At 43.8% G+C, this 9878-nt stretch overlaps 24 non-coding genes and 2 pseudogenes across 24 annotated transcripts; all 26 read right to left on the bottom strand.

Annotated features, from left to right (window-relative positions):
- Positions 1-218: 218 nt before the first annotated feature.
- Positions 219-337, bottom strand: LOC149969475 (5S ribosomal RNA). The gene has a single exon (XR_016494311.1). It is a non-coding gene; the product is annotated as a 5S ribosomal RNA (ribosomal RNA).
- Positions 338-597: 260 nt separating this feature from the next.
- Positions 598-716, bottom strand: LOC149969476 (5S ribosomal RNA). Its single transcript, XR_016494312.1, has one exon. It is a non-coding gene; the product is annotated as a 5S ribosomal RNA (ribosomal RNA).
- A 264-nt stretch (positions 717-980) lies between these two features.
- On the bottom strand, positions 981-1099 carry LOC149969477 (5S ribosomal RNA; annotated as a pseudogene).
- A 260-nt stretch (positions 1100-1359) lies between these two features.
- On the bottom strand, positions 1360-1478 carry LOC149969478 (5S ribosomal RNA). Its single transcript, XR_016494314.1, has one exon. It is a non-coding gene; the product is annotated as a 5S ribosomal RNA (ribosomal RNA).
- A 260-nt stretch (positions 1479-1738) lies between these two features.
- Positions 1739-1857, bottom strand: LOC149969479 (5S ribosomal RNA). The gene has a single exon (XR_016494315.1). It is a non-coding gene; the product is annotated as a 5S ribosomal RNA (ribosomal RNA).
- Positions 1858-2117: 260 nt separating this feature from the next.
- LOC149969480 (5S ribosomal RNA) lies at positions 2118-2236 on the bottom strand (annotated as a pseudogene).
- A 260-nt stretch (positions 2237-2496) lies between these two features.
- LOC149969481 (5S ribosomal RNA) lies at positions 2497-2615 on the bottom strand. The gene has a single exon (XR_016494316.1). It is a non-coding gene; the product is annotated as a 5S ribosomal RNA (ribosomal RNA).
- A 260-nt stretch (positions 2616-2875) lies between these two features.
- LOC149969482 (5S ribosomal RNA) lies at positions 2876-2994 on the bottom strand. The gene has a single exon (XR_016494317.1). It is a non-coding gene; the product is annotated as a 5S ribosomal RNA (ribosomal RNA).
- A 260-nt stretch (positions 2995-3254) lies between these two features.
- On the bottom strand, positions 3255-3373 carry LOC149969483 (5S ribosomal RNA). The gene has a single exon (XR_016494318.1). It is a non-coding gene; the product is annotated as a 5S ribosomal RNA (ribosomal RNA).
- A 260-nt stretch (positions 3374-3633) lies between these two features.
- On the bottom strand, positions 3634-3752 carry LOC149969484 (5S ribosomal RNA). Its single transcript, XR_016494319.1, has one exon. It is a non-coding gene; the product is annotated as a 5S ribosomal RNA (ribosomal RNA).
- Positions 3753-4012: 260 nt separating this feature from the next.
- Positions 4013-4131, bottom strand: LOC149969485 (5S ribosomal RNA). The gene has a single exon (XR_016494320.1). It is a non-coding gene; the product is annotated as a 5S ribosomal RNA (ribosomal RNA).
- A 260-nt stretch (positions 4132-4391) lies between these two features.
- Positions 4392-4510, bottom strand: LOC149969486 (5S ribosomal RNA). Its single transcript, XR_016494321.1, has one exon. It is a non-coding gene; the product is annotated as a 5S ribosomal RNA (ribosomal RNA).
- A 260-nt stretch (positions 4511-4770) lies between these two features.
- Positions 4771-4889, bottom strand: LOC149969487 (5S ribosomal RNA). Its single transcript, XR_016494322.1, has one exon. It is a non-coding gene; the product is annotated as a 5S ribosomal RNA (ribosomal RNA).
- Positions 4890-5149: 260 nt separating this feature from the next.
- Positions 5150-5268, bottom strand: LOC149969488 (5S ribosomal RNA). The gene has a single exon (XR_016494323.1). It is a non-coding gene; the product is annotated as a 5S ribosomal RNA (ribosomal RNA).
- A 260-nt stretch (positions 5269-5528) lies between these two features.
- LOC149969489 (5S ribosomal RNA) lies at positions 5529-5647 on the bottom strand. Its single transcript, XR_016494325.1, has one exon. It is a non-coding gene; the product is annotated as a 5S ribosomal RNA (ribosomal RNA).
- A 260-nt stretch (positions 5648-5907) lies between these two features.
- LOC149969490 (5S ribosomal RNA) lies at positions 5908-6026 on the bottom strand. The gene has a single exon (XR_016494326.1). It is a non-coding gene; the product is annotated as a 5S ribosomal RNA (ribosomal RNA).
- A 260-nt stretch (positions 6027-6286) lies between these two features.
- LOC149969491 (5S ribosomal RNA) lies at positions 6287-6405 on the bottom strand. The gene has a single exon (XR_016494327.1). It is a non-coding gene; the product is annotated as a 5S ribosomal RNA (ribosomal RNA).
- Positions 6406-6665: 260 nt separating this feature from the next.
- LOC149969492 (5S ribosomal RNA) lies at positions 6666-6784 on the bottom strand. Its single transcript, XR_016494328.1, has one exon. It is a non-coding gene; the product is annotated as a 5S ribosomal RNA (ribosomal RNA).
- A 260-nt stretch (positions 6785-7044) lies between these two features.
- On the bottom strand, positions 7045-7163 carry LOC149969493 (5S ribosomal RNA). Its single transcript, XR_016494329.1, has one exon. It is a non-coding gene; the product is annotated as a 5S ribosomal RNA (ribosomal RNA).
- A 260-nt stretch (positions 7164-7423) lies between these two features.
- On the bottom strand, positions 7424-7542 carry LOC149969494 (5S ribosomal RNA). The gene has a single exon (XR_016494330.1). It is a non-coding gene; the product is annotated as a 5S ribosomal RNA (ribosomal RNA).
- Positions 7543-7802: 260 nt separating this feature from the next.
- LOC149969495 (5S ribosomal RNA) lies at positions 7803-7921 on the bottom strand. The gene has a single exon (XR_016494331.1). It is a non-coding gene; the product is annotated as a 5S ribosomal RNA (ribosomal RNA).
- Positions 7922-8181: 260 nt separating this feature from the next.
- Positions 8182-8300, bottom strand: LOC149969496 (5S ribosomal RNA). The gene has a single exon (XR_016494332.1). It is a non-coding gene; the product is annotated as a 5S ribosomal RNA (ribosomal RNA).
- A 260-nt stretch (positions 8301-8560) lies between these two features.
- LOC149969497 (5S ribosomal RNA) lies at positions 8561-8679 on the bottom strand. Its single transcript, XR_016494333.1, has one exon. It is a non-coding gene; the product is annotated as a 5S ribosomal RNA (ribosomal RNA).
- A 260-nt stretch (positions 8680-8939) lies between these two features.
- LOC149969498 (5S ribosomal RNA) lies at positions 8940-9058 on the bottom strand. Its single transcript, XR_016494334.1, has one exon. It is a non-coding gene; the product is annotated as a 5S ribosomal RNA (ribosomal RNA).
- Positions 9059-9318: 260 nt separating this feature from the next.
- On the bottom strand, positions 9319-9437 carry LOC149969499 (5S ribosomal RNA). Its single transcript, XR_016494336.1, has one exon. It is a non-coding gene; the product is annotated as a 5S ribosomal RNA (ribosomal RNA).
- A 260-nt stretch (positions 9438-9697) lies between these two features.
- Positions 9698-9816, bottom strand: LOC149969500 (5S ribosomal RNA). The gene has a single exon (XR_016494337.1). It is a non-coding gene; the product is annotated as a 5S ribosomal RNA (ribosomal RNA).
- Positions 9817-9878: the final 62 nt, after the last annotated feature.

Below are 9878 nucleotides of genomic sequence, written 5' to 3' on the forward strand. Positions count from 1 at the left end.
CTGATTAACAGCTGTTGCATTTTCACCATTTAGATAAGCATCTTTGTGTCACTCAAAAAGTGGAAGAAATTGCATATACTGTAGCCATAATTTGTAGCACAGATTGTTGGATGAAATACAAACTAACCTTGCTTACTTATTTCAAAGCGAGGGCACATATTTCAACCTTGTGGGAAAAAACGGACAAAGAGTTGAAATTCCACAAGGCAGTGACAAAAAGCTTACAGCACCTGGTATTCCCAGGCGGTCTCCCATCCAAGTACTAACCAGGCCCGACCCTGCTTAGCTTCCGAGATCAGACGAGATCAGGCGTACTCAGGCCGGTGTGGCCGTAAGCGAGAAACAATCTCTTGCTGCACTATGTAAAGTCAAAGTGAGCCTGATTAACAGCTGTTGCATTTTCACCATTTAGATAAGCATCTTTGTGTCACTCAAAAAGTGGAAGAAATTGCATATACTGTAGCCATAATTTGTAGCACAGATTGTTGGATGAAATACAAACTAACCTTGCTTACTTATTTCAAAGCGAGGGCACATATTTCAACCTTGTGGGAAAAAACGGACAAAGAGTTGAAATTCCACAAGGCAGTGACAAAAAGCTTACAGCACCTGGTATTCCCAGGCGGTCTCCCATCCAAGTACTAACCAGGCCCGACCCTGCTTAGCTTCCGAGATCAGACGAGATCAGGCGTACTCAGGCCGGTGTGGCCGTAAGCGAGAAACAATCTCTTGCTGCACTATGTAAAGTCAAAGTGAGCCTGATTAACAGCTGTTGCATTTTCACCATTTAGATAAGCATCTTTGTGTCACTCAAAAAGTGGAAGAAATTGCATATACTGTAGCCATAATTTGTAGCACAGATTGTTGGATGAAATACATACAAACTAACCTTGCTTACTTATTTCAAAGCGAGGGCACATATTTCAACCTTGTGGGAAAAAACGGACAAAGAGTTGAAATTCCACAAGGCAGTGACAAAAAGCTTACAGCACCTGGTATTCCCAGGCGGTCTCCCATCCAAGTACTAACCAGGCCCGACCCTGCTTAGCTTCCGAGATCAGACGAGATCAGGCGTACTCAGGCCGGTGTGGCAGTAAGCGAGAAACAATCTCTTGCTGCACTATGTAAAGTCAAAGTGAGCCTGATTAACAGCTGTTGCATTTTCACCATTTAGATAAGCATCTTTGTGTCACTCAAAAAGTGGAAGAAATTGCATATACTGTAGCCATAATTTGTAGCACAGATTGTTGGATGAAATACAAACTAACCTTGCTTACTTATTTCAAAGCGAGGGCACATATTTCAACCTTGTGGGAAAAAACGGACAAAGAGTTGAAATTCCACAAGGCAGTGACAAAAAGCTTACAGCACCTGGTATTCCCAGGCGGTCTCCCATCCAAGTACTAACCAGGCCCGACCCTGCTTAGCTTCCGAGATCAGACGAGATCAGGCGTACTCAGGCCGGTGTGGCCGTAAGCGAGAAACAATCTCTTGCTGCACTATGTAAAGTCAAAGTGAGCCTGATTAACAGCTGTTGCATTTTCACCATTTAGATAAGCATCTTTGTGTCACTCAAAAAGTGGAAGAAATTGCATATACTGTAGCCATAATTTGTAGCACAGATTGTTGGATGAAATACAAACTAACCTTGCTTACTTATTTCAAAGCGAGGGCACATATTTCAACCTTGTGGGAAAAAACGGACAAAGAGTTGAAATTCCACAAGGCAGTGACAAAAAGCTTACAGCACCTGGTATTCCCAGGCGGTCTCCCATCCAAGTACTAACCAGGCCCGACCCTGCTTAGCTTCCGAGATCAGACGAGATCAGGCGTACTCAGGCCGGTGTGGCCGTAAGCGAGAAACAATCTCTTGCTGCACTATGTAAAGTCAAAGTGAGCCTGATTAACAGCTGTTGCATTTTCACCATTTAGATAAGCATCTTTGTGTCACTCAAAAAGTGGAAGAAATTGCATATACTGTAGCCATAATTTGTAGCACAGATTGTTGGATGAAATACAAACTAACCTTGCTTACTTATTTCAAAGCGAGGGCACATATTTCAACCTTGTGGGAAAAAACGGACAAAGAGTTGAAATTCCACAAGGCAGTGACAAAAAGCTTACAGCACCTGGTATTCCCAGGCGGTCTCCCATCCAAGTACTAACCAGGCCCGACCCTGCTTAGCTTCCGAGATCAGACGAGATCAGGCGTACTCAGGCCGGTGTGGCAGTAAGCGAGAAACAATCTCTTGCTGCACTATGTAAAGTCAAAGTGAGCCTGATTAACAGCTGTTGCATTTTCACCATTTAGATAAGCATCTTTGTGTCACTCAAAAAGTGGAAGAAATTGCATATACTGTAGCCATAATTTGTAGCACAGATTGTTGGATGAAATACAAACTAACCTTGCTTACTTATTTCAAAGCGAGGGCACATATTTCAACCTTGTGGGAAAAAACGGACAAAGAGTTGAAATTCCACAAGGCAGTGACAAAAAGCTTACAGCACCTGGTATTCCCAGGCGGTCTCCCATCCAAGTACTAACCAGGCCCGACCCTGCTTAGCTTCCGAGATCAGACGAGATCAGGCGTACTCAGGCCGGTGTGGCCGTAAGCGAGAAACAATCTCTTGCTGCACTATGTAAAGTCAAAGTGAGCCTGATTAACAGCTGTTGCATTTTCACCATTTAGATAAGCATCTTTGTGTCACTCAAAAAGTGGAAGAAATTGCATATACTGTAGCCATAATTTGTAGCACAGATTGTTGGATGAAATACAAACTAACCTTGCTTACTTATTTCAAAGCGAGGGCACATATTTCAACCTTGTGGGAAAAAACGGACAAAGAGTTGAAATTCCACAAGGCAGTGACAAAAAGCTTACAGCACCTGGTATTCCCAGGCGGTCTCCCATCCAAGTACTAACCAGGCCCGACCCTGCTTAGCTTCCGAGATCAGACGAGATCAGGCGTACTCAGGCCGGTGTGGCCGTAAGCGAGAAACAATCTCTTGCTGCACTATGTAAAGTCAAAGTGAGCCTGATTAACAGCTGTTGCATTTTCACCATTTAGATAAGCATCTTTGTGTCACTCAAAAAGTGGAAGAAATTGCATATACTGTAGCCATAATTTGTAGCACAGATTGTTGGATGAAATACAAACTAACCTTGCTTACTTATTTCAAAGCGAGGGCACATATTTCAACCTTGTGGGAAAAAACGGACAAAGAGTTGAAATTCCACAAGGCAGTGACAAAAAGCTTACAGCACCTGGTATTCCCAGGCGGTCTCCCATCCAAGTACTAACCAGGCCCGACCCTGCTTAGCTTCCGAGATCAGACGAGATCAGGCGTACTCAGGCCGGTGTGGCCGTAAGCGAGAAACAATCTCTTGCTGCACTATGTAAAGTCAAAGTGAGCCTGATTAACAGCTGTTGCATTTTCACCATTTAGATAAGCATCTTTGTGTCACTCAAAAAGTGGAAGAAATTGCATATACTGTAGCCATAATTTGTAGCACAGATTGTTGGATGAAATACAAACTAACCTTGCTTACTTATTTCAAAGCGAGGGCACATATTTCAACCTTGTGGGAAAAAACGGACAAAGAGTTGAAATTCCACAAGGCAGTGACAAAAAGCTTACAGCACCTGGTATTCCCAGGCGGTCTCCCATCCAAGTACTAACCAGGCCCGACCCTGCTTAGCTTCCGAGATCAGACGAGATCAGGCGTACTCAGGCCGGTGTGGCCGTAAGCGAGAAACAATCTCTTGCTGCACTATGTAAAGTCAAAGTGAGCCTGATTAACAGCTGTTGCATTTTCACCATTTAGATAAGCATCTTTGTGTCACTCAAAAAGTGGAAGAAATTGCATATACTGTAGCCATAATTTGTAGCACAGATTGTTGGATGAAATACAAACTAACCTTGCTTACTTATTTCAAAGCGAGGGCACATATTTCAACCTTGTGGGAAAAAACGGACAAAGAGTTGAAATTCCACAAGGCAGTGACAAAAAGCTTACAGCACCTGGTATTCCCAGGCGGTCTCCCATCCAAGTACTAACCAGGCCCGACCCTGCTTAGCTTCCGAGATCAGACGAGATCAGGCGTACTCAGGCCGGTGTGGCCGTAAGCGAGAAACAATCTCTTGCTGCACTATGTAAAGTCAAAGTGAGCCTGATTAACAGCTGTTGCATTTTCACCATTTAGATAAGCATCTTTGTGTCACTCAAAAAGTGGAAGAAATTGCATATACTGTAGCCATAATTTGTAGCACAGATTGTTGGATGAAATACAAACTAACCTTGCTTACTTATTTCAAAGCGAGGGCACATATTTCAACCTTGTGGGAAAAAACGGACAAAGAGTTGAAATTCCACAAGGCAGTGACAAAAAGCTTACAGCACCTGGTATTCCCAGGCGGTCTCCCATCCAAGTACTAACCAGGCCCGACCCTGCTTAGCTTCCGAGATCAGACGAGATCAGGCGTACTCAGGCCGGTGTGGCCGTAAGCGAGAAACAATCTCTTGCTGCACTATGTAAAGTCAAAGTGAGCCTGATTAACAGCTGTTGCATTTTCACCATTTAGATAAGCATCTTTGTGTCACTCAAAAAGTGGAAGAAATTGCATATACTGTAGCCATAATTTGTAGCACAGATTGTTGGATGAAATACAAACTAACCTTGCTTACTTATTTCAAAGCGAGGGCACATATTTCAACCTTGTGGGAAAAAACGGACAAAGAGTTGAAATTCCACAAGGCAGTGACAAAAAGCTTACAGCACCTGGTATTCCCAGGCGGTCTCCCATCCAAGTACTAACCAGGCCCGACCCTGCTTAGCTTCCGAGATCAGACGAGATCAGGCGTACTCAGGCCGGTGTGGCCGTAAGCGAGAAACAATCTCTTGCTGCACTATGTAAAGTCAAAGTGAGCCTGATTAACAGCTGTTGCATTTTCACCATTTAGATAAGCATCTTTGTGTCACTCAAAAAGTGGAAGAAATTGCATATACTGTAGCCATAATTTGTAGCACAGATTGTTGGATGAAATACAAACTAACCTTGCTTACTTATTTCAAAGCGAGGGCACATATTTCAACCTTGTGGGAAAAAACGGACAAAGAGTTGAAATTCCACAAGGCAGTGACAAAAAGCTTACAGCACCTGGTATTCCCAGGCGGTCTCCCATCCAAGTACTAACCAGGCCCGACCCTGCTTAGCTTCCGAGATCAGACGAGATCAGGCGTACTCAGGCCGGTGTGGCCGTAAGCGAGAAACAATCTCTTGCTGCACTATGTAAAGTCAAAGTGAGCCTGATTAACAGCTGTTGCATTTTCACCATTTAGATAAGCATCTTTGTGTCACTCAAAAAGTGGAAGAAATTGCATATACTGTAGCCATAATTTGTAGCACAGATTGTTGGATGAAATACAAACTAACCTTGCTTACTTATTTCAAAGCGAGGGCACATATTTCAACCTTGTGGGAAAAAACGGACAAAGAGTTGAAATTCCACAAGGCAGTGACAAAAAGCTTACAGCACCTGGTATTCCCAGGCGGTCTCCCATCCAAGTACTAACCAGGCCCGACCCTGCTTAGCTTCCGAGATCAGACGAGATCAGGCGTACTCAGGCCGGTGTGGCCGTAAGCGAGAAACAATCTCTTGCTGCACTATGTAAAGTCAAAGTGAGCCTGATTAACAGCTGTTGCATTTTCACCATTTAGATAAGCATCTTTGTGTCACTCAAAAAGTGGAAGAAATTGCATATACTGTAGCCATAATTTGTAGCACAGATTGTTGGATGAAATACAAACTAACCTTGCTTACTTATTTCAAAGCGAGGGCACATATTTCAACCTTGTGGGAAAAAACGGACAAAGAGTTGAAATTCCACAAGGCAGTGACAAAAAGCTTACAGCACCTGGTATTCCCAGGCGGTCTCCCATCCAAGTACTAACCAGGCCCGACCCTGCTTAGCTTCCGAGATCAGACGAGATCAGGCGTACTCAGGCCGGTGTGGCCGTAAGCGAGAAACAATCTCTTGCTGCACTATGTAAAGTCAAAGTGAGCCTGATTAACAGCTGTTGCATTTTCACCATTTAGATAAGCATCTTTGTGTCACTCAAAAAGTGGAAGAAATTGCATATACTGTAGCCATAATTTGTAGCACAGATTGTTGGATGAAATACAAACTAACCTTGCTTACTTATTTCAAAGCGAGGGCACATATTTCAACCTTGTGGGAAAAAACGGACAAAGAGTTGAAATTCCACAAGGCAGTGACAAAAAGCTTACAGCACCTGGTATTCCCAGGCGGTCTCCCATCCAAGTACTAACCAGGCCCGACCCTGCTTAGCTTCCGAGATCAGACGAGATCAGGCGTACTCAGGCCGGTGTGGCCGTAAGCGAGAAACAATCTCTTGCTGCACTATGTAAAGTCAAAGTGAGCCTGATTAACAGCTGTTGCATTTTCACCATTTAGATAAGCATCTTTGTGTCACTCAAAAAGTGGAAGAAATTGCATATACTGTAGCCATAATTTGTAGCACAGATTGTTGGATGAAATACAAACTAACCTTGCTTACTTATTTCAAAGCGAGGGCACATATTTCAACCTTGTGGGAAAAAACGGACAAAGAGTTGAAATTCCACAAGGCAGTGACAAAAAGCTTACAGCACCTGGTATTCCCAGGCGGTCTCCCATCCAAGTACTAACCAGGCCCGACCCTGCTTAGCTTCCGAGATCAGACGAGATCAGGCGTACTCAGGCCGGTGTGGCCGTAAGCGAGAAACAATCTCTTGCTGCACTATGTAAAGTCAAAGTGAGCCTGATTAACAGCTGTTGCATTTTCACCATTTAGATAAGCATCTTTGTGTCACTCAAAAAGTGGAAGAAATTGCATATACTGTAGCCATAATTTGTAGCACAGATTGTTGGATGAAATACAAACTAACCTTGCTTACTTATTTCAAAGCGAGGGCACATATTTCAACCTTGTGGGAAAAAACGGACAAAGAGTTGAAATTCCACAAGGCAGTGACAAAAAGCTTACAGCACCTGGTATTCCCAGGCGGTCTCCCATCCAAGTACTAACCAGGCCCGACCCTGCTTAGCTTCCGAGATCAGACGAGATCAGGCGTACTCAGGCCGGTGTGGCCGTAAGCGAGAAACAATCTCTTGCTGCACTATGTAAAGTCAAAGTGAGCCTGATTAACAGCTGTTGCATTTTCACCATTTAGATAAGCATCTTTGTGTCACTCAAAAAGTGGAAGAAATTGCATATACTGTAGCCATAATTTGTAGCACAGATTGTTGGATGAAATACAAACTAACCTTGCTTACTTATTTCAAAGCGAGGGCACATATTTCAACCTTGTGGGAAAAAACGGACAAAGAGTTGAAATTCCACAAGGCAGTGACAAAAAGCTTACAGCACCTGGTATTCCCAGGCGGTCTCCCATCCAAGTACTAACCAGGCCCGACCCTGCTTAGCTTCCGAGATCAGACGAGATCAGGCGTACTCAGGCCGGTGTGGCCGTAAGCGAGAAACAATCTCTTGCTGCACTATGTAAAGTCAAAGTGAGCCTGATTAACAGCTGTTGCATTTTCACCATTTAGATAAGCATCTTTGTGTCACTCAAAAAGTGGAAGAAATTGCATATACTGTAGCCATAATTTGTAGCACAGATTGTTGGATGAAATACAAACTAACCTTGCTTACTTATTTCAAAGCGAGGGCACATATTTCAACCTTGTGGGAAAAAACGGACAAAGAGTTGAAATTCCACAAGGCAGTGACAAAAAGCTTACAGCACCTGGTATTCCCAGGCGGTCTCCCATCCAAGTACTAACCAGGCCCGACCCTGCTTAGCTTCCGAGATCAGACGAGATCAGGCGTACTCAGGCCGGTGTGGCCGTAAGCGAGAAACAATCTCTTGCTGCACTATGTAAAGTCAAAGTGAGCCTGATTAACAGCTGTTGCATTTTCACCATTTAGATAAGCATCTTTGTGTCACTCAAAAAGTGGAAGAAATTGCATATACTGTAGCCATAATTTGTAGCACAGATTGTTGGATGAAATACAAACTAACCTTGCTTACTTATTTCAAAGCGAGGGCACATATTTCAACCTTGTGGGAAAAAACGGACAAAGAGTTGAAATTCCACAAGGCAGTGACAAAAAGCTTACAGCACCTGGTATTCCCAGGCGGTCTCCCATCCAAGTACTAACCAGGCCCGACCCTGCTTAGCTTCCGAGATCAGACGAGATCAGGCGTACTCAGGCCGGTGTGGCCGTAAGCGAGAAACAATCTCTTGCTGCACTATGTAAAGTCAAAGTGAGCCTGATTAACAGCTGTTGCATTTTCACCATTTAGATAAGCATCTTTGTGTCACTCAAAAAGTGGAAGAAATTGCATATACTGTAGCCATAATTTGTAGCACAGATTGTTGGATGAAATACAAACTAACCTTGCTTACTTATTTCAAAGCGAGGGCACATATTTCAACCTTGTGGGAAAAAACGGACAAAGAGTTGAAATTCCACAAGGCAGTGACAAAAAGCTTACAGCACCTGGTATTCCCAGGCGGTCTCCCATCCAAGTACTAACCAGGCCCGACCCTGCTTAGCTTCCGAGATCAGACGAGATCAGGCGTACTCAGGCCGGTGTGGCCGTAAGCGAGAAACAATCTCTTGCTGCACTATGTAAAGTCAAAGTGAGCCTGATTAACAGCTGTTGCATTTTCACCATTTAGATAAGCATCTTTGTGTCACTCAAAAAGTGGAAGAAATTGCATATACTGTAGCCATAATTTGTAGCACAGATTGTTGGATGAAATACAAACTAACCTTGCTTACTTATTTCAAAGCGAGGGCACATATTTCAACCTTGTGGGAAAAAACGGACAAAGAGTTGAAATTCCACAAGGCAGTGACAAAAAGCTTACAGCACCTGGTATTCCCAGGCGGTCTCCCATCCAAGTACTAACCAGGCCCGACCCTGCTTAGCTTCCGAGATCAGACGAGATCAGGCGTACTCAGGCCGGTGTGGCCGTAAGCGAGAAACAATCTCTTGCTGCACTATGTAAAGTCAAAGTGAGCCTGATTAACAGCTGTTGCATTTTCACCATTTAGATAAGCATCTTTGTGTCACTCAAAAAGTGGAAGAAATTGCATATACTGTAGCCATAATTTGTAGCACAGATTGTTGGATGAAATACAAACTAACCTTGCTTACTTATTTCAAAGCGAGGGCACATATTTCAACCTTGTGGGAAAAAACGGACAAAGAGTTGAAATTCCACAAGGCAGTGACAAAAAGCTTACAGCACCTGGTATTCCCAGGCGGTCTCCCATCCAAGTACTAACCAGGCCCGACCCTGCTTAGCTTCCGAGATCAGACGAGATCAGGCGTACTCAGGCCGGTGTGGCCGTAAGCGAGAAACAATCTCTTGCTGCACTATGTAAAGTCAAAGTGAGCCTGATTAACAGCTGTTGCATTTTCACCATTTAGATAAGCATCTTTGTGTCACTCAAAAAGTGGAAGAAATTGCATATACTGTAGCCATAATTTGTAGCACAGATTGTTGGATGAAATACAAACTAACCTTGCTTACTTATTTCAAAGCGAGGGCACATATTTCAACCTTGTGGGAAAAAACGGACAAAGAGTTGAAATTCCACAAGGCAGTGACAAAAAGCTTACAGCACCTGGTATTCCCAGGCGGTCTCCCATCCAAGTACTAACCAGGCCCGACCCTGCTTAGCTTCCGAGATCAGACGAGATCAGGCGTACTCAGGCCGGTGTGGCCGTAAGCGAGAAACAATCTCTTGCTGCACTATGTAAAGTCAAAGTGAGCCTGATTAACAGCTGTTGCAT

The sequence above is a fragment of the Oncorhynchus mykiss genome, unplaced genomic scaffold, assembly GCF_057628025.1.
Source record: "Oncorhynchus mykiss isolate SJ-2025 unplaced genomic scaffold, ASM5762802v1 scaffold110, whole genome shotgun sequence".
NCBI lineage: Eukaryota > Metazoa > Chordata > Actinopteri > Salmoniformes > Salmonidae > Oncorhynchus > Oncorhynchus mykiss.